Genomic DNA, 27,526 nt, shown 5'->3' on the forward strand with positions numbered 1-27,526 from the left:
ACGTGTTTCGATAGACACCAACAGCCGTGGTAAAGCCTTATTCAACGGCGAATGTGGAATGTGTTCAGGGGCAGTGGGGAAGGAAGAAGAGATGAGAACAGAAGGGGCGCATTGGCACACAAAAATCGTGGAACGCAGAAACGAAGGCAAGAATCTGAGAACTTCCGTCGGGAAGTGAGCCGACCTATCTCCACGACTACTGCAGTGGATCTTACAAACAGTAAATTGGAGATGTACGCGGCCTCAATAGAGGGCTCCTGTGAACGCTGTAATGGAATCTTTGTCCCATGAAACCACTGGATTATTTGCCCAGCTGAATAACAATAAACTTTTCGAACCTGGAGTTACAGACAGGATGTGGAAGGAAGGGTGAAGTTGCCAGGAGTGACTGAGGCAACCCAAATGCAGAACAGATACACAGATTCCGGGCGTAGCTCGCTAGACGAGAATGTTCGATGATGCTGTGTTACTTTGTTGGACCTGAGGTTCTTAACGAAGAGCACGCCTGAAACGCATGTGGGTCCGCTCTTAAGCGACAAAACAGTCCTCATATACGAGAAAAGTAGGATCGACATTACAGCCGAAGAGACCCGTTACACAGACCCAGGCGAAACGACGGAACGACTGTCTGAATTGAGCGGTTGCGGATCTAAGCCTTAACATCTCTTAGAGCTGCAAATGAACCATGCAAAGATTCAAAAGACGAATGAAGCGGAATGATAATACCGTCTCCTGATGCAGGTGCATTCATCAAGCTGTCTGAACCGCGCAGACACGAAGGCGAAAACAAGAAACGCTGCAGGAACTTGAGCATGAAGTAACAAGAGTCCAGACAGGCAGTGGAGCGTTACAACGTTGAGGTAGATCATGGACTTGTTTATAGCGGTTTGAAAAACGTCTCTAGTCAAGTCATTCTGTTCAGCTTGAGCCCGTCGATACAACCGAAATCACGTTCTTTTCACTTTCATTGAGACAGAAGTCACATTTCAACTCAGAAACTCTCAGAACTGTATATAATCGATTAGAAACAGTTGAAACTTTAAAATATTTGCTGGAAGACAATTTACATTCCTGCTCCCCCTTCCCACTGCTCCCCCCTTTGGAAGCGGCGGGGGCACAAACATGGACGCCGCAAAATTAAAATAACACGGGAAGAAGTGGGAGTTTAATTCTCGGAAAAACACATTTTAATGTGAACAACGATAATGCAACAACATGGAAATTTGCTGACTTAAGATCTAGTGCAGTGCGAAGGTTTACAAACAGGGAACAGTTCCCTGAAGTAAGGCCGAAACATGTAGCAATCGAGGTAATTTTAATGCTATTTTAAATTAAAGAGCGATTGTCAACAGTTTTAAGTTGCAATAAATACGGAGGCGAATGAGTGGGTATTAACTGACCATCTGTACGAAGTCCACACTGCGTAAAATTGTTAACACTGAGTAGCTGACAAAAGTAGTTTCTGCCCTATTCAACACATCGCCGTAATCTGCAAACAGATGGCCAGTCTCAGAAGTTACTGAGCTATTTCCAGGTATATAACCCATCTTAAATTCACATGTCTCTGGTACTTCTCCTTGCTTGGATTGCTCTTCCATCCTGAAGATGCAGGCAGAATGTCCCTCCGAATCGTCTGCAATCTACCGGATTACACGCGCGTGAGATATCAAGTAATAGTAGGCATAATCTTCTTTGACACGTAAACATTTCAAAGATTGGACTTACAGGCTCCTGTTAGAAATTAATGGCTGAAACCGAAAAATTTCAGGTCACTTAAAATTCCGAAGTTGACACGAAAGCACTCGCCTTGAGCATGCTCTGTTGCTGCTGACCGACCAGGCATATCAGTCCCTTGTGTTTCACTTCCAGCTCAAAGCCATGTGTTACTTAAATATGGGAAATCCACACAGCCTTGATGCCGCGTGTGAGGAAACGCTCCGCGAGCCAAGCTGAGAGCTTCATGCAACTGGGTCATGTACAGAAAGCAACCAGCAGTGGCGAGTGCACTAAACGAGGAATCACAGGAAGTAACCTCCGGTTCCCGATATCCCTGGGATGTAATGCGCCAGGTTTTTTAAACCGACATGAAGTTCAATAGAATCAGTATCGAAATTTCGGTTTATCATCAGCATTTCCAATCACAAATTAGAATGTATCAGTCGTGACCAGTAATGGGTTGTGAATTGGATTTACAAGGTTGACACTTAATCGTCGTATACATTCACACAACTCGGGAGTACAGGCAACTGCGCTATCTATTGATATACGTTTAACACAAGACACGTGATTACAATCACCTGAAACATTTACATCAATGTGGAGACGTAAAGTAAGAGAGTAATTTTACATGCAAATTACTAACAAAGTAACTCTACCGCTTTCAGTTCCACCGCACTGGGTGTATACGTTGTCACACCGTTAAGAACAGGCACAGAACATAAAAGCTACAACAGCAGAGGAAGGCATGTTCAGTCGGTATTGTAGTATGTATCATTCCCAAAAATTCGTAGCATACCTCTAGATCAGTGATTTACAACCGGTGTGACGCAGAACACTGGTGCGACGAGAAGGGTCCGGAGTTGAGCCGCCGAAGTTTGAGGGAAGGTCGAAAATAAGCGAGAAAAAAATGAGAAATGAAAAAGTCATCGAGGTAAATTTGAGATTTTTCATATCAGGCCGATAATGAAAACATTAAGTTTAATAAAAATGTATTATAGTAAAATTCCAAGAACTTCCGTCCCTAACGTTCCCGATCCCAAAATATCTCCCAAATTTACTTTTATCACCCAACCTTTCATCCTTGTCAAGCTAGCAGTTTCCATCAGCTGTTGTTCGGATCTGGTGTTATTCCGTGGGAGTTCGCAATAATGCATTTTGTTACTTCTATTTCATTTTAGCTATCTTGTTATTTCCGAATTTAGTTTATTTATATTTTTTAGGGTTATTTGACATTGACAGATTCATAATTAAAATGTGTAAGTTAGAAGATAACAATGAGCCAAGTGGCACTAGTTCTGTTAGTGCGACACGTAGTAGGGTTAGTGTTAGTTCTAAAACCATCGTGAGCCAACAAAATGAAGACCATGTCCTTAGGATTCATGTCCTCTGAAGAAGAGTATCCATGTCCTAAGTGTATTGTTTGTAGTGAGAAAGTAACAAACCCATTTATGGTTCCGAGTAGGCTAAGAAGACGCCTTCTCACAAAGCACTCACGTCTATGCGAGAAGCCGGCCGAATGCTTCAACTGATCAAGCACGCCAGGCTAAACAGTGGACGGAATTCAAAATTATTTCTGACCAAGCTATGCCGTTGCCGAAATCGTGACAAAACGATGACATCGCAAATTCTGAGCCAGTAATTTTTCCAGCATGCTGCAAAATTGTAAATATTATGTTTGGCGAGGAATATGAAAAAGATATTCCGGAAATCCTTATGTCACATGACACTATTAGGCGGCGTATACAAGACATGTCTCAAGGCGGCGAGTCTCAAGTGATAGTTAATCTCAGAGAAGCCGATTCTCTCCTTAAAACGGAGCACAGAACAGGCGGTCAATACAATAACCAGTGTGATTTAAAGGGCCAGCCAAAGTAGATTAATAAAATGTACATTATAATGTGTCGAATATAGTACATCGCCTTGCAGTGAAACTGGAACTGTTTGACAAATGAAAGCCATACCGCAAACACGAAATTATGGAAAATTAAATTTCAAGTTGTGCTGCGACAGAGCAGTGACTGCAGTCAAAAAATTTATGGCCAGCAGACCATAAAATTGACATATAATAAGAAAATAAAGAATGCGCAACAAACGTGAGCTCATTAAGAAGCAGAGTAAAATTCTGAATGCGGAAGGAAAGCACAGCGAATGGTTCCACAAAAAAAATTAATGGTACGTGGTAATTAAGACAACGGTAATACGAGTATGACCGACATATTCTGATGAATATCACATTCCTTGGTGCAAAGTGTTCACGAATTAGGATCAGGGCTACATGCTTCTTGCCATACACAATTTTTTCTCTTGAATAATCCTACATACATTGTTACAAAAACGGCATTTCCCTCCTAAATAAAGCAACAGCTCTTATGTATTTAAGCTATGGTATAGCCGATGAGGTGGATTTTTTCATTTGACCTAATCCTCCCAGCCGCAATATGGCCCTGGGGTCGACTCAGCCTCTAACAGAAATGAGTACCAGGAATCTTCCTGGGGGTAAAGTGTGACAGGGGAGTAGGGCTGACAACCTCACCGCCATCTATGAGCCGATTGTCTAGAAAATGTGGGAACCTCAACGTCTCACAACCCTATGGGCCTCCACGGCCTGTCACAGAAATACAAATCAATCAATCAATCAATCCTAGTATACAGCAGTTCATGTACTTTGGTTTGTTTAACGACGTTATTAGCAGTTCGTATACCGTCGAATGAACAATAAATATGGAAAATCTGGAGGGAAGCGGCCCCACTTCGATGTACTGTCGCGACATTTGGGCGAATGGGCGGACGAGAACCAAACGGTAACACCTTTCGGTGTCGAGGTTGTTTTTTTTTCCTCTCAATCGTTTTACAGACGGTAGGGCTCCTTGAACGGGTGATCAGCTTGTCGCAAGGCCTCTGCCTAAACACGACACAACACAGACACAGAATAAACACATACACATACGAAACATCTATGGTTTGTTTGGGATTCGAACCCACGATCCCAGCTTCCGAGCGAGCGAAGACAGTTCATGCCCAAGAACGCTCGGCTACCGTGACCGGCAAAAGAGATAATAAGCTGTTAATTACATGATGTAAGTCATTAATAAAAATATTAAAAGCGCAATGGCCTCAGATGAGGCCCTTGGGTTACGGCAGACAACAGGGAGATAGCACGCCGGAGAAACGTGCACAGGACTGCCTGTTCGTTAAGCTTAAACATCCGTGAGACAATCCGTAAACACTGAGCTTGTGGAGAAGCGGCCAAGGCAAAGTTGTCCCTGTGGAGTAAGCTCGGAAGCATTGCTGAAATCAAAATGAACAGACTAAAGCTGCAAAGCGGTTCCAGTGCATTTACTTACTTACTTACTTACTTACTTGCTTATGGAGCTGAGCCCTTCTTGAGGAGCCGCCAATTCTGCAGCTACTCAAGAATTTCCCAGCATTTTATGGAACCCGAAGGTTTATTACCGTGTTCATAAGAGCCCTCCACTGTTCCCTTATCCTGAGCCAGATTAATCCAATCCATACCATCCCATCTCTCTAAGATCCGTTTTAATATTGTCCACCCACCTACGCCTTGGTCTTCCCAGTGGTCTCTTTCCTTCTGGCTTTCCCACAAATATCCTATATGCATTCCCATTCTCCCCCATTCGTGCTACACGCATGCCCACCTCATCCTCCTTGACTTGATCACTCTAATTATAGTTGGAGAAGAGTACAAGTTATGAAGCTCCTCATTATGCAGTGCATTACATGTCATAAAATGGCCCACGAGCGTTTCCGGGGTTAAGGGACTTGAACATTTGTAGCAACGCCAACTCTGCCGAAGACTCACGTCTGAGGACGCGTGTGTTGCGGTCTCTGTTAACACTGCATATCCTTAGCAGACAATCGCTACTCTAAACTCTGCGTCTGTATTCTCTCATACGCGGCATCCTAGTTATTTGCAGCACTATGCTTCCCAGGCTTTTAATTCCATAGTTACACAGGCCCTGTGTGTGTTAGTCAGTTAACTGGTTAGTTAGTCAGTTCGTGTCTGATCCACATTCCCGCAGTCGGCTACGTGAATAAGGATACAGGGCATGTGGGCTTCCTCACCTCCGTTAGCGTGAACATTGTGCAGCGACATCATGTGACGTCGTGTGGTTCTGTAAATGAGGGAATGTTTCGCAGGAGCCTACTGCTTCATCTTCAGAGCATAAAGACAAACCGCGAGGGAAGAATTACATTGATATAGGGTACAGAGAAACGGGACTGGTGTTCTGCCCTGACTATAACTTGCTACCATGACAACGGGGGCAACATTTTCTTCCAAAATATTGGTACGCATCTGTCAGACTACAGAGTGTCACATCCAAGAAGACCAAAATGTCGATGTTCAGCGCCGTAAGAATATCATGAGCAGGGCTTGTTCTCTGAGGAGAATTCAGGCAAAAGAGTCGGACGCTCCTACCAGCAAGTCGGTCTGACCCATAATTCGTTAGTTCGCTCCACGACTGCGGTGCCAAGAAAACACACTGCACCTTTCGGTAAGCTTCCGTACCTCAAAACCCACAACAGTAAATAAAAAAAAAAAGTAAAGCTATCCCTGTAACAGGCCGTGGAGGCTCATAGGGTTGTGAGACGTCGAGGCTCCCACATTTTCTAGACAATCGGCTCACAGAGGACGGTGAGGTTGCCAGCCTTACGTGTCGGCCGCAACTTTGCCCCCAGAAAGATTCCTGGTACTCATTTCTGTTACAGGCTGAGTCGACCTCAGGAGCATTGTGCGGCTGGAAGGATTAGGTCAATTAAAAAAAATCCACCTCATCAGGACTTGAACCCACGACCTTCCGTCTTATAGTATAGTGCCTTAACCAACTACACTACCGCATGCCCCCTCAAAACCCACCCTAATTATTATTTATAGTATTCATATCTACAGCAAGTGTTGAATATTTTTTCAACCAAATCTCAGGGCCATAGCCACACAGAAATATAATGTCACTTGTCCGCGGTCCTGTGACCAATAGTAACGGATTCTGAATTGGATTTACAAGTGTTGACACTTAATCGTCGTATACACTCACACAGCTCAGGAGTACAGGCAATAGGATTCTCAGTCTTCACAAGTCGTATCCTGGCAACGGCTTTATCATAGTCTAATTGTCACTTCAACTCACATATGGAGTCTTCTTGGCACAGTCTAATTCATTTCTTGCCATTTCCTGCAGCTGTAAATTCCGAAGACTGGACCCAGTTCTTTTCCGACTACTGTTCTATATACCTACAGCTTCGGGGCGGACCCAACAGAAAACACCGTTTCCTAACAATGTCTCTATTGCTATAGATGTATGTTTACCTCGCCGTCGCATATAAATGACAGCTCTTCTATTGTTGTGTGCATGTTCATTTCCGCGGAACCTGTTTACCGAATCGTTACCTAGCAATGAACGTATATTCTGGCTCCTCTATTCCGGCCAAATTGGAAACTTGCATCTGCCGACTTCTGTTCTACGGCTGCCCGACAGATTCTTTCCCCGATCTTAAAACGGCCGGGGCCTGAAGCTGATCACTCACCTCTACTCAGTGCCAATGTTAATAATGTGTGGAGTTATACCTCCACTGTCCCATACGTCTTCGTTGCTTGGTGCATGGGAGCAAATTTACCTTTGCAACAATATATAAATATGCATTTCTGTTCTGCCGCACGGTTTGCTGAAACGATCGCACTGGTGTGAACCGAGCGCTGCCACAGGAATGTTGGACAAAGCGGTGGGATTCCCCGCCTCACGCTTCGTCACTTGCTCTGCACAAGCTGCATGGGAAAGCCTGGCCGTCGTGAGGCAATCTCCACATATTTGCTGGATAATGCGACATCATCACGAGTAACTGCAATCATTTCAGTGATACTGTGTATGTTCTGAGGCGGTTTCTTGTTGCCTCAGCAGGGCGCGTCCTCAGGTTGCGGAATGAGGACACGACCTCATAGTACGGAGGGTAACTAACTAATTAAGGCGTATGGAGGAGTGGATGTATAGATCCACATTTTCTTGACCTCAGCATTAGTTGGATCAGCTTCAAGCCCCTGCCGCTTTACCCCTGAGGAAAGAACCCCTGGTACACATTCGCTAGAAGGCTGGGCGGGCCCTAGAGTCAGTCTAGATGACTTGGAGAAGAGAAAGTTCTTGACCCTACCGGGACTCGAACTCCGACCCTTCGGTCGGCCAACCCTTTTCCTGGCTGCTGGTATGGAGGGTAGCTGCGGTTATATTAAATAAGCTGTCGCGGAAAGTCAGTAGGGGTGGTTCATACTTAGGTGCTGGAAGGATGCGCCATGGCTCAGGCGGTTAGTCGCTGGCTTCCCACCGCGGCGGTCCGGGTTCGATCCAAGGTCAATTCATATGGGATTTATGGTGGACAAGTTGACACTGGGGCAGGTGTTTTCCGAGTGCTTCGGTTTCCTCTGCCAATTCTCAGTCCACCGACTGCTCCAAACTCATCATCTATCACCCGGGGCTTGTGCAATAGGCCAATTAGTGGCCGACATACCAAGTGGGCTGTCTCACCCCATCCACCCCAAGAAACTTAAATAAATTATGTTGGAAGGGCGTAGCAGTGGACTTGGTGTGGATGGGGCGTAACAGCCATTCATCATAAAATAGAACAGCATGTCACAAAACACGAAAGCTCTAAAGTTTTCTTAAGGATGAACGTTTATGTAGTGGATCTTCAAGTTATGACAGCGTGTAGCCTGTTAGCTGGCTACTAACATTTCGGAGGAACATACTGCCGCCGTCTTCAGGATAGAATTGACCTCAAGGAGCAGCAAACAATTTCCTCCGAATCCGTCACACCAGCCTACCGGAAAATACGTTGTCACAATCAAAAATACAATATGTCATGAAATATTTGCAAGAGCCTTACAATTGTTCGGATTGTATTCCGTGACGTAAGCACCTGAAGCGGACACAATAAACGGAATCCGGAACACCAGGAGTTTCCAGACCGGATTAGTGAACACACTGCGTTAGCAAGGGATTTCACGAAGTGTAATTTACATTTAATGGCAGCACAAGACGTCAAATAAAAGAATGGTGGCACGGATCCAGCAGACTACTAGAGATGAGGAATGAATAACAAAATTGAGTCGAAACATCCGAAAGGAAAACGCACTTGTGAGAACTGGGGGAGGGAGGAGGAAACTATTAAAGGGATGTGATTCATCTGGGTGAGGACAGGGCGGAGTGGCGAACCCTTGTGCCTCAAGAAGAACCGCACTAAATTCAGTTAGTTTCGTGCCTGAACCTGGGAATGTTGCACATCGACTGCACTGACTTGCTGGGTGCTTCATTCGCTTATATGAATAGCATATTTCCGGTATACGGGCATCTAGACCTATCCGACTTAACAAGGGCCAGGCTCCTCTCACGGGATGCCTACGAGCCGTGTCTTTATAAAGTCCGGAAGGAAATTACATATCACTCTAGTTACGGGTTAACGATGACGAATGGTTTCAGATAAGTCTACGCTTACGCACACGAAACGTAATTTTATTTTTCAGAGTTATGACAAATGCCTGAAACAACTCTTACGAGATAAGGCAACGTACAGCCACGCAAGCAATGTGAAGCATAGCTCAGGAAATATCTAACACTACCAGCAATCTTTCTGCATCGTTATAAGCCACTACTTCACTTAGGGTGATTCTAAATTATTGTCGGGGTTTCCGTGGCGTATTATTCTCAATCAGAAAGCATGAGATTAAAACTGCTTACGTAGTATAAAAGTGTGACTCAAAAGGATTTATTACATATAGAATCAATACTGCAGAATGCTAAAAAAACTTCAACATGAGTAGTTTTATTTTAGTGTTTTCGGTTTGAAAATTATAGGGCACGGAAAGGCAGACAGTAATTTAGAATCACATTGCATAATGTTCAGTTCAAATCATCCATAAGGACGCTTCAGGAGTCGGATATCTGTACTGATAATTCCGTGATTATCTGAGGAGCGGCCGCCCCTGACCGTTCTCAACTCAAGCGCACGAATAGACTTTGAAATAGAGTAAAGTGTTCAGTTCCATTACCTGTAGGGAAAGCTGACGACTTGTAGATGTGGGTCAGGACACTCATTGTCTTACGGGATGTGGCGCCGTGTGTTATGATAATTACTGATGTTTCGGTGGTACGTGCTTTCTCCATATGCGAGGTATATAAATGCAAACTTTCATCCTGACGATGCCATGTAGTCTTCTAGAATTTCAACGACCTCTCGAAAGTTCCACTTGACTTACTTCTCGACCCTGAAGACGGAAGCAGCACGTTCCTCCGAAATGTCAAGGAATTTGTACCTGATTACAGAGCGTCACGTTCCAGAAGACTGTATTCTTTTTCGATTATTTGTTTACTTTATTTCTCAAGCCGCCCACAGCTTGGACTGTACATTGCAGGGTTCAATGTGTGGATCAGGAAGGAAACAGGTAAAAAAGGAATGGTGAAGTTGTCCCTGTGTTTAATTAAATAATTAATTAAGTACTGCGCCATAAAGACTTATCGGGGAATGGAAGTATAGCTCCACCATTCTTGACCTTGGCACTAGATGGGGGTGAGTGGTCAGCTTCACTCCCCAGACAATTTATCCCTGCGGAAATCGCCCCAATATCCCAGAGCGGGTCTGAACGCTGTGGAGAAGAGAAAAATCTTGTTCCTGCCAGGAATCGAACCGTCACTATCCCGACTTCCAGAAAGGAAGCAGTCGTTGATCTAATTTAAACTTCTCTGGTGAAATCTTCCTGGAGGGACTGAGCAGGACCACGAAACTCCAAGCCTCACGGCGCTCAGTACTGTAATGGTAGTGAAGGTCAGGCGGTACCCCTGAAGGTGATCCCACGTGACGACAAAAGGCGGGAGTCACTGGCCAGCAGAAGGTAGCGAGGGATCTTTCTGTGGAGAGACCACACGGACACACAGCAACGCTCACACGGTGTGGATTCATGCTTGTTCTTTAACTCCTTTTTCCTTTTAGGGGTCCAGTTCGCACACTGAATCACATTCACTGTGCAACTCACACTTCTACACGAAAGATACGGAATCCTGACAACCAACCGAACTAACGCGAAATGCGCTCTCAAAGCAATTCAGTAACTTCCACATTACTCGATTGGTGTAGATTTCACGAAGAGATAGTTCCGACGAAAACTGTTAATTGTAGTAATAACTTGTAAGATTTGAGGTTTTCACGGCGGTGGCTATGCGTCTTCTGGGATGTGGCGCCCTGTAGATATTTCGTGAACCGAAGTTTCGGAGTAGCAACCTCACGCTGGTTCCTCGCTCGCGGATTTTTCTGCTCTGAAGATGGGACGATACGTTCCTCCGAAACGTCGGTTCACACAAGATCTACACGGCGCCACATCCCAGGAGATGGCATTCTTTTTAGTAATATAATTTGTCTTCAGATTCTGGCTAGTAGCTGCTCACAGACAGAGATACGTGGGAGAGCTGTGTTAACAGACGGCGTCTTTTGTTTTTGTGTAATAATTATGCAGATAATGTAGCGGATTTCATATTGTCTTACACGGGTGTGAAACTTGGTCACTTAGCTTAAAGGAATAATGTAGATTGAAGGTATTTGAGAGCAGGGCGCTGAGGAGAATATTTGAATCCGGAGATGAGGTAACAGTAAGATTAGACCAATGAGGAACTTCATGACCGGTCTCTTCACCATAGATCACCAGCAAGAAACCGGAGCTACATGCAGTATGCATGGGAGGACAAGAGATATGCATACAGAATTTTATATGTAATTCCTGAAGGGAAGAAACCGCTTGGTAGAGTACATCGGAAGGTAGTATCAAAGTGGATTTTAAGGTGTGAAAGTGCGGAGTGGATTCAACTTGCTCTGGATGTAGTACTTTGGCGGACGCTTGTGAGCACTGCTAACAAACTTCGGATTTCATAAAAGCCTGGAATTTCCTTGACAAGATGAGCGACTTACGTGTCTGCTCCATGAAATCAACGCTTAATCATGCCTGTTTATTCCCTTAGCCTGGAAGAAGATTCCGTTGCAGTCCCAAATCCTCCCCATTTCCTCGCAGCCTGTTGAGTCCCAGTGACCACCTGACTCAGCCTTCGCAGTGCTCCTGGATTTACCCGCTCAATTTAAGCAATTAGCTATTGCACAGTTTGCATTCAAGGCCGAATACTTCATAATGGTAAATTCTCATGACAAACACACACAATCACGGCGCTGTTTCGACGTTGTTCGTCCTGTACTTCTTCCTAGAAAATATAGCGTTTCGGAAGCTGGATCAGTTTCCGTCGTCATCAGAAAAGGTGGGAAGGTTCCTGCTCTGGTCCATAGAGGCGCTGATATCCAGGGATTGACATGAGCTACTTCTAGCACATCCGGTTGGCAATGAGTAGGTCCTCCAAAACTTTTCACATGAGGAAGGCAACAAATACAGCTTCCGAAACGTTATGTTCTTTAGGAAATATAGTGAAACCTCACTAATTCGGACTTCTCTAAATCGGAATTCGTGATTGTTCGGATAACTGCTTTCTTGCGCGCGCACGCGCGTTACAACCTTGATGATCACGTGGCCGCGAGTAGCACTAGCACAGGTGACGACAGACAGATGTAGGTCTCACGTCAAACATCAAGGTCATTTAAAAATATTTAAAGTATAGGGGCTGCCTACAACTTTTTTAAAATTTATGTCAGAACTTGCATTTTTACGTCTAATGAGAAGTATACATAATTTATGATATGCAATCTAGGTTTCAAAATTAAGTTATATTGGCTAAAAAGACAAGTGAAGTCTGTCCCCGAATATATTTGCAATAGCACTTCTATAACTTGGACAAGGGTTCGCTCCCAATTAGTCCGTATTAGTGAGGCCTTAACTGCACTGACCAGAAACTCGGTAACAATAACCACCACAAACAGTGCCACTAGCAACTCCATGCGGGCAATACGTCCTTCAGTTGATACTAACTGCAGTAATTACCTGAACTTCCTGAAACGAGGCCGAAAAGCTGCAAACCATACCGGGCTACACGTGTGTTCCTTGCACTGTGGCACCCTGAATTCGCATTCGCCTCTGTGTGCATTCCTAATACTCCTAATTCAGTCCAGCAAATTGCTGCTGGACCTCGCCAGCACAGTCGTTCTTAGTTTGGGGCCCCGCCGGGACCCATGGCCATATTTATGTTCGTTCCAGACTTTCGCGTGTTTTGAAATGGGGCCTCCTCTACGACGAGAGGAGAGATCTGAAAATGACTAGTCACTCAGCCTCTACTTGGGGGTGACTCTGCTCATATCTGAGTTGCTGGGCTTCCCGAGCACAGTGATTCTTTAGTTCCAGTCCAAAGGGAACCATGGCCACATTTTACTATCTGACGCTACGTCCAGTGTTACTCTGTCTTTACTTCGGCTTCTCACGAATAAGTGTATGCTCGCCAACACGACTCCATTAATATTAGCTTAATGTGTTTCCCATGGTTACCACGGCAGTGGCGTTAGTGGCGCAGTTCTGAAATCCACCACACTGTTGTTGTCCACTGTAGGGATTTAAAAGTTTTGAATTAGGGGCGGCCTCAAATATCATAAGGCAACGTGCAAAATTTCTTGGTAGTCCGTTGAGCGGTTCTGGAATTGATACATGCAGACAAACAGAAGGACGGACCTACGACGAAGTGTATGACACATATTTCAACGTAAATTAAACGCCTAGCTGAATGCATTCATTCTACTTGTACCTCACGGTACAGCCATTTTTTTTTTATAATTCTTAAGTCAGGGTTTATTTTACATAGGGCATTCTTCTCCATGTCGTCCAGACATGTTCTGGGGCCCAACCAGCTTCCTATCCATTGGGTACCGAGACTATTTCTCCGGGGGTAAATTGGCTGGGGCGTGAAGCTGACCACTCACCTATAACTAGTACCGAGATCAAGAAAACATCCACCGTCCTATACGCCTTCATGGCGTAGTGCTCAATTAGTTAAGCACAGCGACACTTTTGCCATACTGAATCTGAGAGAGTGGGTAGTGTTTATTAATCGGACATTATCGAATCAGTACTTCCGAATGTTTTGTCGATGTTTCATGGTGAATGACTACAAGCAAGCAAAAGTAAAGAGGCGAAAAGTAAGGACAGTTTTAGTTCATCTTACCACTGGACACTGAAAAGATGATGGATGTAAATAAAATACGAGTACATCGTATGTAAACTTTACCCTATTTGCACATACTTTACTGTCAGTGAGTAGTGATATAGAAGGTAAAGGTAAAGCTGTCCCTGTAACAGGCCGCCGAGGCCCATAGGGTTGTGAAACATCGAGGTTCCAACATTTTCTTGATAATCGGCTTGGAGATGGCGGGGATGTTGTCAGCCTTACGCGCCGGCCGCCCTTTACAACCAAGCATATTCCAAGAAGATTCCTGGTACTCATTTCTGTTAGAGGCTGAGTCGACCCAAGGGCCACAGTGCGGCTGGAAGGATTAGGTCAATTGAAAAATCCAATGATCTCTTCGGGAATCGAACCCGCGACCTTCTGGCTTGTAGCATTGTGCCTCAACCAACTACGCTACGGCGTGCCCTCGAGCACTGATATACGACACATCAACAGGGTACTCAAAGAACAACAACGCCAACAACAACAATAACTACTACAACAACAACAACACAATTCTTGTTGTCAGAGGGACAGAAGGTTGGTGCGGTGTTCGAAGTAATGACACATCCACTTGAGCCGGGTCACTGACAGTGCTCCCGTACACTAACGGCACTAAGCGTGTCGCTAAATGTAGGACGAACGGGTGTTAGTGTTGTCAGTGGGCCTCCTCCCACATAACTGAAACATGTGTTACCCGGGACAACACAGCAGTCGGNGGCGTGCCCTCGAGCACTGATATACGACACATCAACAGGGTACTCAAAGAACAACAACGCCAACAACAACAATAACTACTACAACAACAACAACACAATTCTTGTTGTCAGAGGGACAGAAGGTTGGTGCGGTGTTCGAAGTAATGACACATCCACTTGAGCCGGGTCACTGACAGTGCTCCCGTACACTAACGGCACTAAGCGTGTCGCTAAATGTAGGACGAACGGGTGTTAGTGTTGTCAGTGGGCCTCCTCCCACATAACTGAAACATGTGTTACCCGGGACAACACAGCAGTCGGAACTATAACAGCAAGTTGTGGAAAACTTGNACGCTAAATGTAGGACGCACGAGTGTTAGTGTTGTCAGTGGGCCTCCGCCCACATAACTGAAACATGTGTTACCCGGGACAACACAGCAGTCGGAACTATAACAGCAAGTTGTGGAAAACTTGGTGCAAGAAGGGCTCATGACCAAATAGAATCCATTTTGGATTGAACACACTGGAGAACACAGCAAGTATGCCCACACAGGAAAAAGAAAACATGTCTGATTATTTTGTTAAACTTGCAGTAAATTTGCTAAAGTTTTTCCTTTGAATAACCTACGTATAACCTTCAACACAATTCATGTAAGAGTTATAACAAGGATATTTATATTAATGTTGAACACAACATGTTTCGACCCTTATTGGGCCATCATCACGTGTATTTCAGTTTACATTAGTTACTCAATTTTTTTTCAAATACGTATCCATATTTTCTTCATATTTTACTATGAGATTATGTGAATATGCAATAGCAATAACCTCTGGTGTGTTTACTCTTTGACTTTAAACCGTAATGGTATAAAATGTAATTAAAATCAAAAAGTGAGCACACCAGAGGTTATTACTAAGGAATATTCACATTAGCGTAGGTGGTTGAGTCACTTTGCTACAAGCCGGAAGGTCGCGGGTTCGAGTCCGGACGAGGTGGATTTTTTCAACTGACCTAATCTTTCCAGCCGCACTATGACCTTAGGGTAGACTCAGCCTCTAACAGAAATGAGTACCAGGAATGTTCCTGGGGGTAAAGGGCGGCCGGCGCATAAGGCTGACAACCTCACCGCCATCTGTGAGCCGATTGTCTAGAGAATGTGGGAGCTTCAACGTCTCACAACCCTATGGGCCTCCATGGCCTGTTACAGGGATAGCTTTACCCTTTTTTTAACCTTTTTATCGTATAGTAAAATATGAAAAACAAAAATTCAACAACTAATGTAAAATGAGATTCGCCTGATGATGACGCAATAAGGGTCGAAACATGTTGTGTTCAACATTAATGTAAATAACCTTATTATAACTCTGACTTGAATTATTGTGTTAAAGTTTACGATTAGTCGTATACTGTTTCGAATGACACACAACAGGATGCAGCACGTAAAGTTATGTATATTAGCGATCTGCTGACGCTGCCATCTAACAATGTGACCCGTCCAATCACACAGGTCACTCCTATGTTAACTAACTTACTGGAAGAGTATCACTTACTGATCTTATGCTGTCACGGTGATTCAGTGGTGACGCAGATCCTGCTTCTGGGTACTGGCGCCCAGGATTACAATTAGCTCACTACCACATGGGGCCATCAAGACAATGAAACATTGTTATTCAGTCGGACTGAATAGCTGTTCTGAAAGTCACACACACACACGGCAGGCCGAGCTAGAAATGTTTCTCACAGTACTCTTGTGCACCTCCCACACGGCATGTGTCGAGTTGAGTGAAGTTATAGCATCTTTGAGTCACGGTGATTTGACTGGACTCTTGTTGGGTTAGGTCAGCGTGACCGTAGCCTAAGTCTGATTACGTGCTTTTTTCCCAATAATACAGCAGGCGGTCATAACAATTACCTGCACTCGGGTCAACGAAAGAACCCCCACTCCTCTTCCTTGCCACCGCCTTCCTTAGCGTGTCCTCCCTCTCCTCCATTTACCGTCTTCTACAAGCCGTGCACTACAGGTGGCGACTGGGGGGTGGGGGGGCGCAGCAGGCGACCAGTCAGAACTAAGAACATCCGTGTCAAATCACTCCTTGTCTCTGTTGCAGTCTGCAGATACTGTGTCTAGTGTTTGTTAAGGGCAGGTCGTAGGCCCCCATCTTCACAATATTAATTTTATCAAATTTTAATTTTATCAAATTTAGATACATTTTTCTGAGTAGCCGTACATTCCACAGTGATGAAATTTGAACAGATGTAGCTGGGGGCCCTGTGTATTTCGTGACATCATTTTTACAGAGATTTCCTTTTAAACATACTGTGGCTTATAGATCCATTTCTAGGCAACGCCCGAAATACGCGAACGCAACAATAGAAAAGGCACTGCAAGAATTGTTTTCTATGTGGTCCGCACCATGGCCATTGCTAGACAAGGGGTCGCTAAACACATTCCCGTGACAACGAATACTTCTGTTATTAGGCAACGGTGCGGTAAGCATGCCTTCACAACAACAGAGGAAGTGGTGTTTTCTATGGATCCTTCTCGAGACTATATAAGTAGTATAGTCGTAAATCATAGGTCAGTCGTAGTCAGGATAATGAGAATTGAAGGAGTACAAAGGAGTGTAACGGAGTTGGCCTGGGAAAAGGAGACTCGATGTGTGATGTAGCTACAGTGAGACTGTTATAAATCTGTTGCCAGGATACGACTAGTGAGGACTGAGAAGACTTCGCGTGTCCTAGTGATTTGTGAAGTGATTAGCGAGAGCGCTATAATTGATTGTGACTAAGAGAGATGGTAAAAGGTGTTAATAAATCCAATCATCCAATCCAGAAAGTGCTATTATCAGTTACGGAGTCATAAACACTTGGCAATAGTTTTGATAATGTTTCCCCAAAGAAATGTTTAAATGAAAGAAGTCCGCAATTTCAGAGAACATTTAATTGCTTGTGTGCCAGATGTTAAAAGTGAAGATCATGTTAGACGAATGCATCCAATTGTGATAAAATTAACATCACCACGATAAGGTTTACAATTTCCACTAAGACCAAGGGTATGCAAACTACGGCCCGCGGGCCACATCCGGCCCGCGAAAGAATTGTGCAGAAATGCGCCAATTGAACTAATTTTCCAAAGAGTACTGGTAAGGAAAATACTTCTTCATAGATTTCAAATTCATTAATTAAGATTGTGCTTAAAATATATTGATATTCCATATTATGTTAATATTAATATATTCAGCATTTTAGATTTGAAGGAACAATTTCGGAAGCGATTTGCTGATTTGAATGCCAGTGCTCAGGAAATTAGATTGTTTCAAAATCCGTTTGACTGTGATGCTGCAGATGTCGGGATTCAAATTCAAATGGAAATAACTGAACTTCAGGAAAATTATCACATTAAAGACAAATACAAGGAAGGAAATTTGATCGAATTTTATAAATTTCTGAACTCTGAGCAATTTCCAAATTTAAAGAAATTTGCTTGTAAATTTATCTCCATTTTTGGGACGACATATCTGTGTGAACAAACTTTTTCCCAGATGAAGTACATCAAGTCGAAATACAGGGCAAATTTATCCGATGAACATTTAAAGTCGCTACTTGTGATTAGCGTTTCAAAATTTGAACCTCAATTTAATCAGATTTTAAGAATTCAAGAAGAGTTCAATCATTCACATTAATAGTTTTATTATAAATCTGATGAAAATATGAGCTTTTGCTGCTACTGTCTGTTGTCATTAATATACGATAATTTATTCCCACGTACTTTGTATTTAGTTTATGAAATTCTGTGCTTTCAATAAAACTCATATACCTAGAGTTATTAATTTCTAATTTTATCCGGCCCGTTGAAAGTGCTGAATTAACTAATGTGGTCAGCGTTTCGAAAAGTTTGGAGACCCCTGACTTAGATAATTAGGACTATATTATTTTCTGGACATATGTAGCAGATGCATAATAGGTTTAGGACATAAATACGAATATTCTCTCTGAAAATTCACACAACTGGATCCTACTGCTTTGTGATCAGTGTACAGCGAGATTGATTGGCAGGCAGGAAATTCCGAATGACATAAACAAGAGATCAGTCCATCTGGATGACGACAGAAAGCCCAATGAGTTCTCAGTACGAGTCTGCACACGGAACGACACAGCAGTTCCACATGGGAATTCATAAGGCATGAAATCACGGGAAATTTTTAATACCTAGCCTGATACATCATGAGAAAGTTCGACAATCTATTTAAGAAGACAAAGGTAAGTAAGGCGGTCTGTTACTTAATCACCACAACATGATGACGCGTTGTCTGTGTGTCTGTGTGTGTGGGAGGGGAAGAGAGTGGGGTATATGTGAGGCTACGCTCACTCTACTCCACGGATTTAGGAGCGAGTGAGTGGTAAGCCTCACGCAGGCTTTGGCCGCACCCATTAACATGTGAGACTGCGTGGCCCCACAGCCCGGCCGAGTCGTGATGACGAAGTAGAAAATCCCTGTTCGACCCGGAAATCGAAATCAGTGGCCCAGCCAGTCACATTGTCCGCTTCAAATTGGCAGTAACGCTGATAAATGAGATATGAGACCCATAAGAGATCTGCTGTTGCTGTTAGTCTGGATGGTTGGCCTCCCGACTGGGGAGAAACGCGGTGCACTGATAAGGGACCGAAAGCCTCGCAGCACGAACTGTAAGGAACCAAACGTGTTTGAAATGCAATAAGTAAGAGGCAGATTTAGAATATATGAATAACAATTAGGAACAGATATCTCTAAGTCAGCGCAGTAAAAAATGGATATTGTGATGCCCAGACGCATTGCTCGGCAACGGTTCTGTAAACAGACGTTTCTGTGGGGATGAATTCTTGGAAACCAACACGTAAGGGGGTAGCCCTGCGAGTCGTAGGAGGCGACGAAAAGGAAATTCAGTCACTGGGTTCATAACCGGGCTACCCTGTTTCTTGAGGATATAAATATGGGGGACCTGGCCCTCCAGGTTGGGGGAGTCTCGAATCTGAGAGAGTAAAGTGTGTCATGAGCCTCGCGGGACTCGGACCGTAGAATGATTTCGCTGATGAGGACCAGCAGAAATTGTAAACGACAGACCCATCCTCTCGTCAGAGAGGGTTTTACATAAGGACTATAACCGCAAGTGTTCAGTTGGAAAATAAAATTGCTGGTCGTAATTCTCAAGGGGCTGATTAGCCCATATTTTTAAAAGCGTAAATTACACATAGGTACACTTGTTGGGTTTTGTATCCAATGTTAAGCTTAACAATGAAATCATGTCAGAAAGTAAACATATGCTTGCTTGAAGAAAGCAGTTTTCTGGGTTAACACCACATATACACGGTGTCAAATCCCAGAAGACTTCTTTCATCATAGTCACCGCCGTGAAAGCCTCAAATCTTACATATGCTTGCTTATTTATTTTAATCCTGACATCCGCCTCGCTGTATCTCGCGGAGTAAAACGTTTCGGTGTCGCAGACTGGATCATTTGCTGGTCAGTTTACATCCTCATACAGTATTCCCTTAATTCTAATTAACCTTACATCTATGTCTAGGTCTCCGAAGTAGCTCTTTCCTTCAAATATAACGAATACAATGTTGCATCTTATTTTTCATTTCTTCCATCCGGACTACATTTCCTGTGATGGAACCCTCCTTGATATATTCGCCTTATTTAATGATGGATGTGCGTCCACGTTATAAAGCTCCTGTTTACGCAACTCTCTCCCAGCAGCTGCAGCAAGTTACATAACGAGGAACTTCAAAATTCGTAGGAAGCTGAAGTCTCCTGCTACAGCTTCCCCCTTGGGTCAGAATATCCTCTTCAGATCCCTGTTCTGAAGTGTCGTCAGTCTACCTACTTCCTTCGAAGCAGATCCTAAGTTTCAAAACGGGTCAACTAGCTAACTAACTACATGGAGCTCAGCCCTTCTCGAAAAGTCGTCAGTTGTGAAGGTACTCAAGAAATTCCCAAAATTTTATGGAACCTGAAAGTTCATTTCCGTGTTCACAAGAGCCCTCCACTTGTCCCTATACTGAGCCACATCGATCCAGCCCATACCACCCCAACTTATTTCTATAAAATCAATTTTAATATTATCCCGAAACCTACGTCTTAGTCTTCCTAGTGCTCTACTTCCTTCTGGCTTTCCCACCAATATTGTATAGGCATTCCACTTCTCTCACATTCGTGCTACATGCTCTGCCCATCTCACCCCCCTTGACTTGGTCATTCTAATTACATTTGGAGAAGAGTACAAGTTACAAAGCTCCTCATTATGTAGTTTTCTCCAACCTCCTGTCACTTCATCTCTCTTCGGTCCAAATATTCCCCTCAGCACCCTGTTCTCAAACACCCTCAGTCTATGTTCCTCCCTGTCTGATTCCTCTTTCCATAGAAGAATGTACCAGGAATCTTCCAGCGAAGTAAAGGGCGGCCGGGCGGCCGGCGTGTAAAGCTGACAACCTCACCGCCATCTGTGAGCCGATTGTCTAGAAAATGTGCGAGCCTCGACGTCTCACAACCCTATGGGCCTCTAAAGCCTGTTACAGAGATAACGTTACCTTTTTTAAGCATCCCCAACGGATCATTGACTCAGTTGCTATCTCCAAGGGACGTAGTCAGCCTGAGAACTAGAGAAAACCATTTGATTCTTTGTCTATCCGTTATGTGACGGGCATCTCTGAAAATTTCAACGTACAGGGAATCGTTAAGACATTAAGGAGTCTTAAAAACAGATTACATTCTTTAGAATTCGCTTATGATAACCAGAGCGGAAAGAAATTCGCAACAGACGGCATATTGCGTTTATGGCATTCCTTTTGAATTTGGCAGAAGCGGCGACGGTGAAAAAGCAGGCAGGCGGCCAGCAGTGCACCTTCGGGAACAGTGACACAATAATATTATACAAAAATCAAATTGGCCCGGACATACCTACGGAAAATTTCAAAAGGACAGGCTGAAAAGAAGCCCAGATTTTGAAAATTCGGGTATGCTTTAATTTTTGCAACCTGTTGCATATATGTCACATAAGAATCTTAGGTGGCTATCAACATAACAACTGACAGATACAGTGTGTAATGAAAGTGTTAATATTCTGTTTTATTGTATGTTTTGAGCTAAAGGATCATTATCACGTGGCACTCATTAATATGCATTTCATCTAAAATGGATCCATTTCTCACAATCGCATGGCTCCAATAAAACATCAATGTTCACACGTGTATCGTGAATATCGCGCATATGTCACGATACGCTGGTCAAATGAATCACTGAAATTAATAAAACTGACGTAGTTGAGGCTTGTGCTGGGTGTTTACGTTGTTAATGAATCTTGCTGGCTTCTTTCTTGGCTTATTCTTCGACCATGAATATGGATATATTTTCCGAAACGTCGGTTGACTTTCAACTGACTTCACGGCGTTATAACCCAGAAGACAGAACTCTTCATTAATTCGGAATGGTGACGAAGTTTGAAATTTTAACAAGGATTTGTGGATTCGAATAGAAAAACCTACCTTCCTATTATAACCGCTTGCAACCCCAAAGATCTTGTTTTAAGAATGCCTTATTTGGGTAATTTAAATTTAGAGTGTCACAATGCAATTTTGCTCCTGGGCTAGTATTCTATGCTCATGCGCAGATCATCTTTATCTTATCGAGTAAGAATATTTTGTTGCTTGCGAATGGAATAGGTTGAAGTTATTTTTTTCATTATTGAGCAAAATAGCTTATTATCCTTCCATTTTTACGGGGTTTTTATGCTAGAAATGTGGGATATAAGCTCAAAATTTCCCGCCGTCCCTCTGTTCATAATTACTAACTTATTGATAATATTCTACACAGAATTTCCAGGAATGTGATCGATCTATCTCTGTACAAGAGTTAACATGTCCAGCTCCAGTCGCTATCGAACAGAACTAAAAGTAGGATTTGTGCTGCCACCAATTTGCAAATGATCGCTCTCTCTTTCTGCCACTCTGGAGTATAGCGCATCCGTGAAACGCTTTGTTTCATTTCAATTTCTTAATCCTTAGACAGTCGGTAGGACTCTTTGAATGGGAGATCAGCACATCGCGAGCAGCTACCTACACATAGGACAACATAAACACAGAATAAACGCAGAAAAACATCCTGCTTTGAATGGGGTTCGAACATACGATCCCGGTGTTCGAGCGGGCGAAGACCGCATGGCCACTGCGTTCGGCCACTCTGCAATTATACAGTCATATTCTGAAGATATATTACCCTTCAACATCCGAAAGACTTAGATTACGTGAGGCTAGTTCCACTCCCACCACATAAGTTCGTACTTCCGCTATCTTATTTTTAACGGATTGTCGGAAATTAACACCTATGAGGATGAAATGGACGCGAATTGCACAAACTTCTTTCAAAGATTCTCGAAAAACGACAAAGGGGTTCAAAGTTCAAATGAGGACACAGACACACACAGTCAGTATGATGATGCTGTGCCCCGATTTATTTTACCTTAACGCTGGAAGGTAGGCTCAAATCGATGCTAACCAACTAACTAGCTAACTTCATGGAGCTGAGCCCTTCTTGAGAAGCCACCAATGGTGCAGCTACTCAATAAATTCCCAATATTTTATGGAACTTGAAGGTTAATTACAGTATCCACAAGAGCCCTCCACTGGTCCCTATCCTCAGCCAGTTCAATCCAGTCCATAACACTCCGTCCTATCTCTCTCAGAGCCATTTTAATATTATCCACCCACCTACGTCTTGGCTTTCCTTCTGGCTTTCCCCACCAAAATCCTATATGCATTCCTCTTCTCCTCCATTCGTGCTGCATGCCCTGCCCATCTCATCCTCCTTGTCTTGTTCATTCTAATTATACTTGGAGAAGAGTATAAGTTATGAAGCTCCTCATTATGCAGCTTCCTCCAAGCTCCCGCCAATTCATCTCTCTTCGGTCCAGATATTCTCCCAAACACCCTCAATCGGTGTTCCTCCCTTAACGTCAGAGACCAAGTTTCACATCCATGCAGAACCACAGGTAAAATTATAGTTTTGTATATTCTAATTTTTACGTATTTAGACAGAGACGAGAAGGAAAATGTTTGAACTGAAAGGTTCAATCTCCTCTTAATTTCCCTTTGAATCAAATTTTCGTTTGTTATGGGCCTCCCAAAATACGAGTATCTGAAGTGTGTCGCATTGTCAAAATATCTGTTTGTTATCTGTCTTTATGTCATGATTTTATCCCGAATTCTGGCGACGAGACAGCAATCTATACTTCGTTTTCTCTGCGTTTACTTGTCGACCAACGTCCTTACTAGCGTCAGTTAAAGTTTCTGTGTTTTTCTTTATTATGCATGTTATCAGCCAGTAGATTCACATCAGATCCATGCTACATATTGAATTCCTTAAATAAATACCCTGGATATTTGCCACTCTTACTTCGCAAAACACATTTTTTAATTATATTTCAGGGACGGAGTGAGCAGACGGCAACACTCTCAGTGGGATAATACATCCAGGAGTTGAGCAGCCCCATTAGTGACCTACTCTGCAAGACCCTGGTAACGAGTTCAGGGGGCAAGTTGATATTTGATAGACTAATGGAATTTATCCGACGGATGCGATGGTTCAAAAAGTTAGCGGTTTATGTAGGACAACTCTATTGAAAAACGTGATAACTGCCACATGGAATAACAGGGACAGCTACAAGGAAATCCCATAAATAATTAATGAGATTAAAATGAGGAAAACTGAGATCTTAGTGGTATTACGAAGGAGAGTCAGTAAATTGGTTACAAATAGATAAAAAACGTAAAACATGTGATATTCGAACCCGGAAAAAAACACTTGTTTTTCGACATGTCCTCCACCAACATTCACACACTTGTCGCATCGAAATCCGCAGTGTAGAAGTATTTTGACTGTTGTCTCAGCCATTTCCGGACCTCCGTCTCAATCTCTTCACCATCAGCGAAACTTTTTGACACCAAGGCTGAACCGCATTACCCGGAAAGCACTTCCCACGTTAAACAAGGAACACTTCTGTATGAATATCCCTTTGCCAGCAGAAAGACGCACAGCAGAACGCTGCTCTTCGGCATTACCAGCCTCAAGCACGGTCGCCATTTTGGCTACTGAAACCAGCCTCTGAACATGCGCATGCGCGTCTGCTGCTTCGACTGTCATGAAGCTGGATTGTGCTGCTACCTAGTGATAAATACAGAGTACCTATTACGCACATTACAGCTATTTTACTTCCATTTGTGACCTATTTACCGGCTCTCCCTCGTAGAACCTAAGGCTGGCGTAGACGACGTTCTGAGGAAATATCTAAGATTAAAGAGAACTGGATACATCTGCGCAATTGAGAGGATGGCCATAGTATAAATCAAAGCAGGAATATCACACTGTTGCATTACAGGAGATTACGCTCCACTCGAAGGAAAACTGAGAGGGCAGAGGAATTCTACGCACAACTTCAAGGAAGTATACACACGGCAGGAAAAATAAAAGACTATCATAATTCCACGGAAGCGAATGCTGGGACCAGGAATATGGCAATAAACTAAATGGACCGCAAGGAGAAAGATGATAAATTCCAACGGGACAGAGTTGAAGATATTTTTGTACACGCAATAACCAGTGAGTTACAAACAGTTCTACCCACAATTATGCCTGGGATGATCGAGGATACTGATTCATCACTGATTATATAATAACAAATTAAAAAATTGGCCACGTTTGTTAGACACAGGAGCGAGGTTCATGTTGATCTTTGCTTGCTGAAATATCCTTAAAGAAGCCACGGATAGTGAAGTCAGTTCAAGAGAAAAGTTGCAGTTTCTGTTGCTTGAAGAATCAAATATACAACATTTATACAAAGCGAACTAGTAGCCGGGATAGCACAGTCAGCATAGCGACTAGTTACAGGCTGGTCGACTGAGAGGTCGGAGTTCGAGTCTCGGTAGGGTCAAGTATTTTGTCTTCTCCACGTGTGTAAATCGGCTCTGGGGTTCACCCAACCTCCTATCGAATGGTTACAAGGGGCGCTTTCCCCTGGGGTAAAGCGGTCAGTGCGTGAAGCTGACCACTCACCTCTAGCTAGTGCCGAGGTCAAGAAAATGTGGATCTGTACATCCACTCCCCCATACGCCTTCATGGCGTAGTGCTTAATTAGTTAAGCATAGGGACAACTTTACTTTTTACTTTTACAAAGTGAGGTTAGGTCATTATCTGAGTGGCAGAGCAGGAGGCATGAATAAATACACGTTAACTGCAAGAGCTACAGGAGTGTCAGGGTTACAACACAAGCGAAAATAAAGAAGTTTATAAATAAGACACTATTAAAATTAAGGAAGACCCCAATCTAAGATGGACAGCAGGTACTCAGTATAAGAGTGAAGGAACTGCAGTATGGAACTTGTGTGAATAAGTAGCAGCGGAGAGCAGTAACGGACGAGAGCGGAGCGAGTTAGCAGATCCACAGATAAAACGAGGATTGGTCTGATCCCAAAGGAGGAGTAGGGACAATGCTACAAGGAGGGGCCCTCCAACCTGAAGAGAGGTGCATAAATGAACATCACTCGGTCAATATGGCGGAATTACAAGATGCTTCAAGAAAGTGTAAGAATACAGAAAACTGTCAGAGCTGGACGGAATTAATATGGAATTGATAAAGTATATAAGTGAGAAGGTGGGGGGGGGGAGGCTTGTACAGTTATGTAACGATATGAGGAACATTGTTAGGCTATCTGAATAATAGAAACTAGCACGAAACAAATATTCGCAGAAAAAGAAGACAAAGAAAATATTGAAATTATAGGGGAAACTGCATATTAAGCTCAGTATACAAAATATACAAAAACAAAATAATAGCCTTAGCGGAACAAATCTCACGAGAACAAAGAAAATTCCGCAAAGGTCGGTCACGTAAAACTCAATTCTTTCTATAAAAACGTGTATTAGAAAAAAGGAAATATTATTATCTGCCTTTGTTTCTTCTATTCCTAGATTACGGTGGATTACGGTAGAGTAAATCGGCCGACCACAGTGGCCGAGCGGTCTATGGTATGAACTGTCTTCTCTAGCTCGAACACTGATATCGTGGGTTCGAATCCCACATAAGGCATGGATGTTTGCTCTGTGTATGTGTTTATTCTGTGTTTGTGTTCTTCCGTGTTTAGGTAGAGGCCTTGCAACGAGCTGATCACTAGTCCAAGGAGTCCTGCCGTCTATAAAATGATCATGAAACTGAGAATCAGAGGCCAGGGCCCAAAGGGGCTGTAGAGCCAGTAAAAAAAGTATTATTATCATCATCCTGGAGTAAAAGGGAAGATGGACCGTCAAAGAAGAAGATAGACAAACAGTTCCTTTAGTGTGGGAATGGGTCATTGCTCAGTCATTGAATTGGCCAGAAGAAGAAGAATAAATTGTAATTATGATCCACTTCCGTTTAACTATTTTGAAAGAAGTGCAGTGATATTTTCACAGCGGTGACGATGAAGAGCAGGACTTTCTGCGCCTTAAAGCTGTGTCACTTGGAGAAACCCATGTTTTGGTGGAAAATATTGTCTCCATCTTCAGGGTCGAAGAGTAAGCCATGCTGTACTTGCTGCCTACGTCTTTCTTCTTTCTTACTTGACTTATTCTTCAACCCTGAAGATGGACTAATATATTCCTTCGAAACTTGGGACTTTTTTCGTCATAGCCTAGAAGACTGTACGCTTCTCTGAGAGAATTGTATGAATACAGAAAGTTATCTTACAGAATCAGAAGTAAAACCCTACACGTCATGAAGACCGGCTAGGGGGGTAAGCTAGGCCCTTGGATTTTCGGAAAATATCAAAATTTAAAAAAGGACATATATCAAATACCAAAAATTCTTATATTTTAATTATTCTTATATTCTGACACTCTAGGGCGATGAATGAAAATAAGCATAAAAGATTTGAACGTAAGTTTGTAACCAGATTTTCTG

At 43.3% G+C, this 27,526-nt stretch overlaps 1 protein-coding gene and 1 long non-coding RNA gene across 4 annotated transcripts in view; one reads left to right on the top strand and one right to left on the bottom strand.

Annotated features, from left to right (window-relative positions):
• LOC111862695 (NF-kappa-B inhibitor cactus) overlaps positions 1–27,526 on the bottom strand; it is a 134,215-nt gene that overhangs the window by 35,831 nt on the left and 70,858 nt on the right. The gene's annotated exons all lie outside the window — the stretch shown is intronic.
• Positions 18,625–26,758, top strand: LOC117282183. The gene is made up of 3 exons (XR_004512827.1): positions 18,625–18,818; positions 24,021–24,110; positions 26,733–26,758. It is a non-coding gene; the product is annotated as an uncharacterized LOC117282183 (long non-coding RNA).

This window comes from Cryptotermes secundus, unplaced genomic scaffold (assembly GCF_002891405.2).
Source record: "Cryptotermes secundus unplaced genomic scaffold, Csec_1.0 scaffold5, whole genome shotgun sequence".
NCBI lineage: Eukaryota > Metazoa > Arthropoda > Insecta > Blattodea > Kalotermitidae > Cryptotermes > Cryptotermes secundus.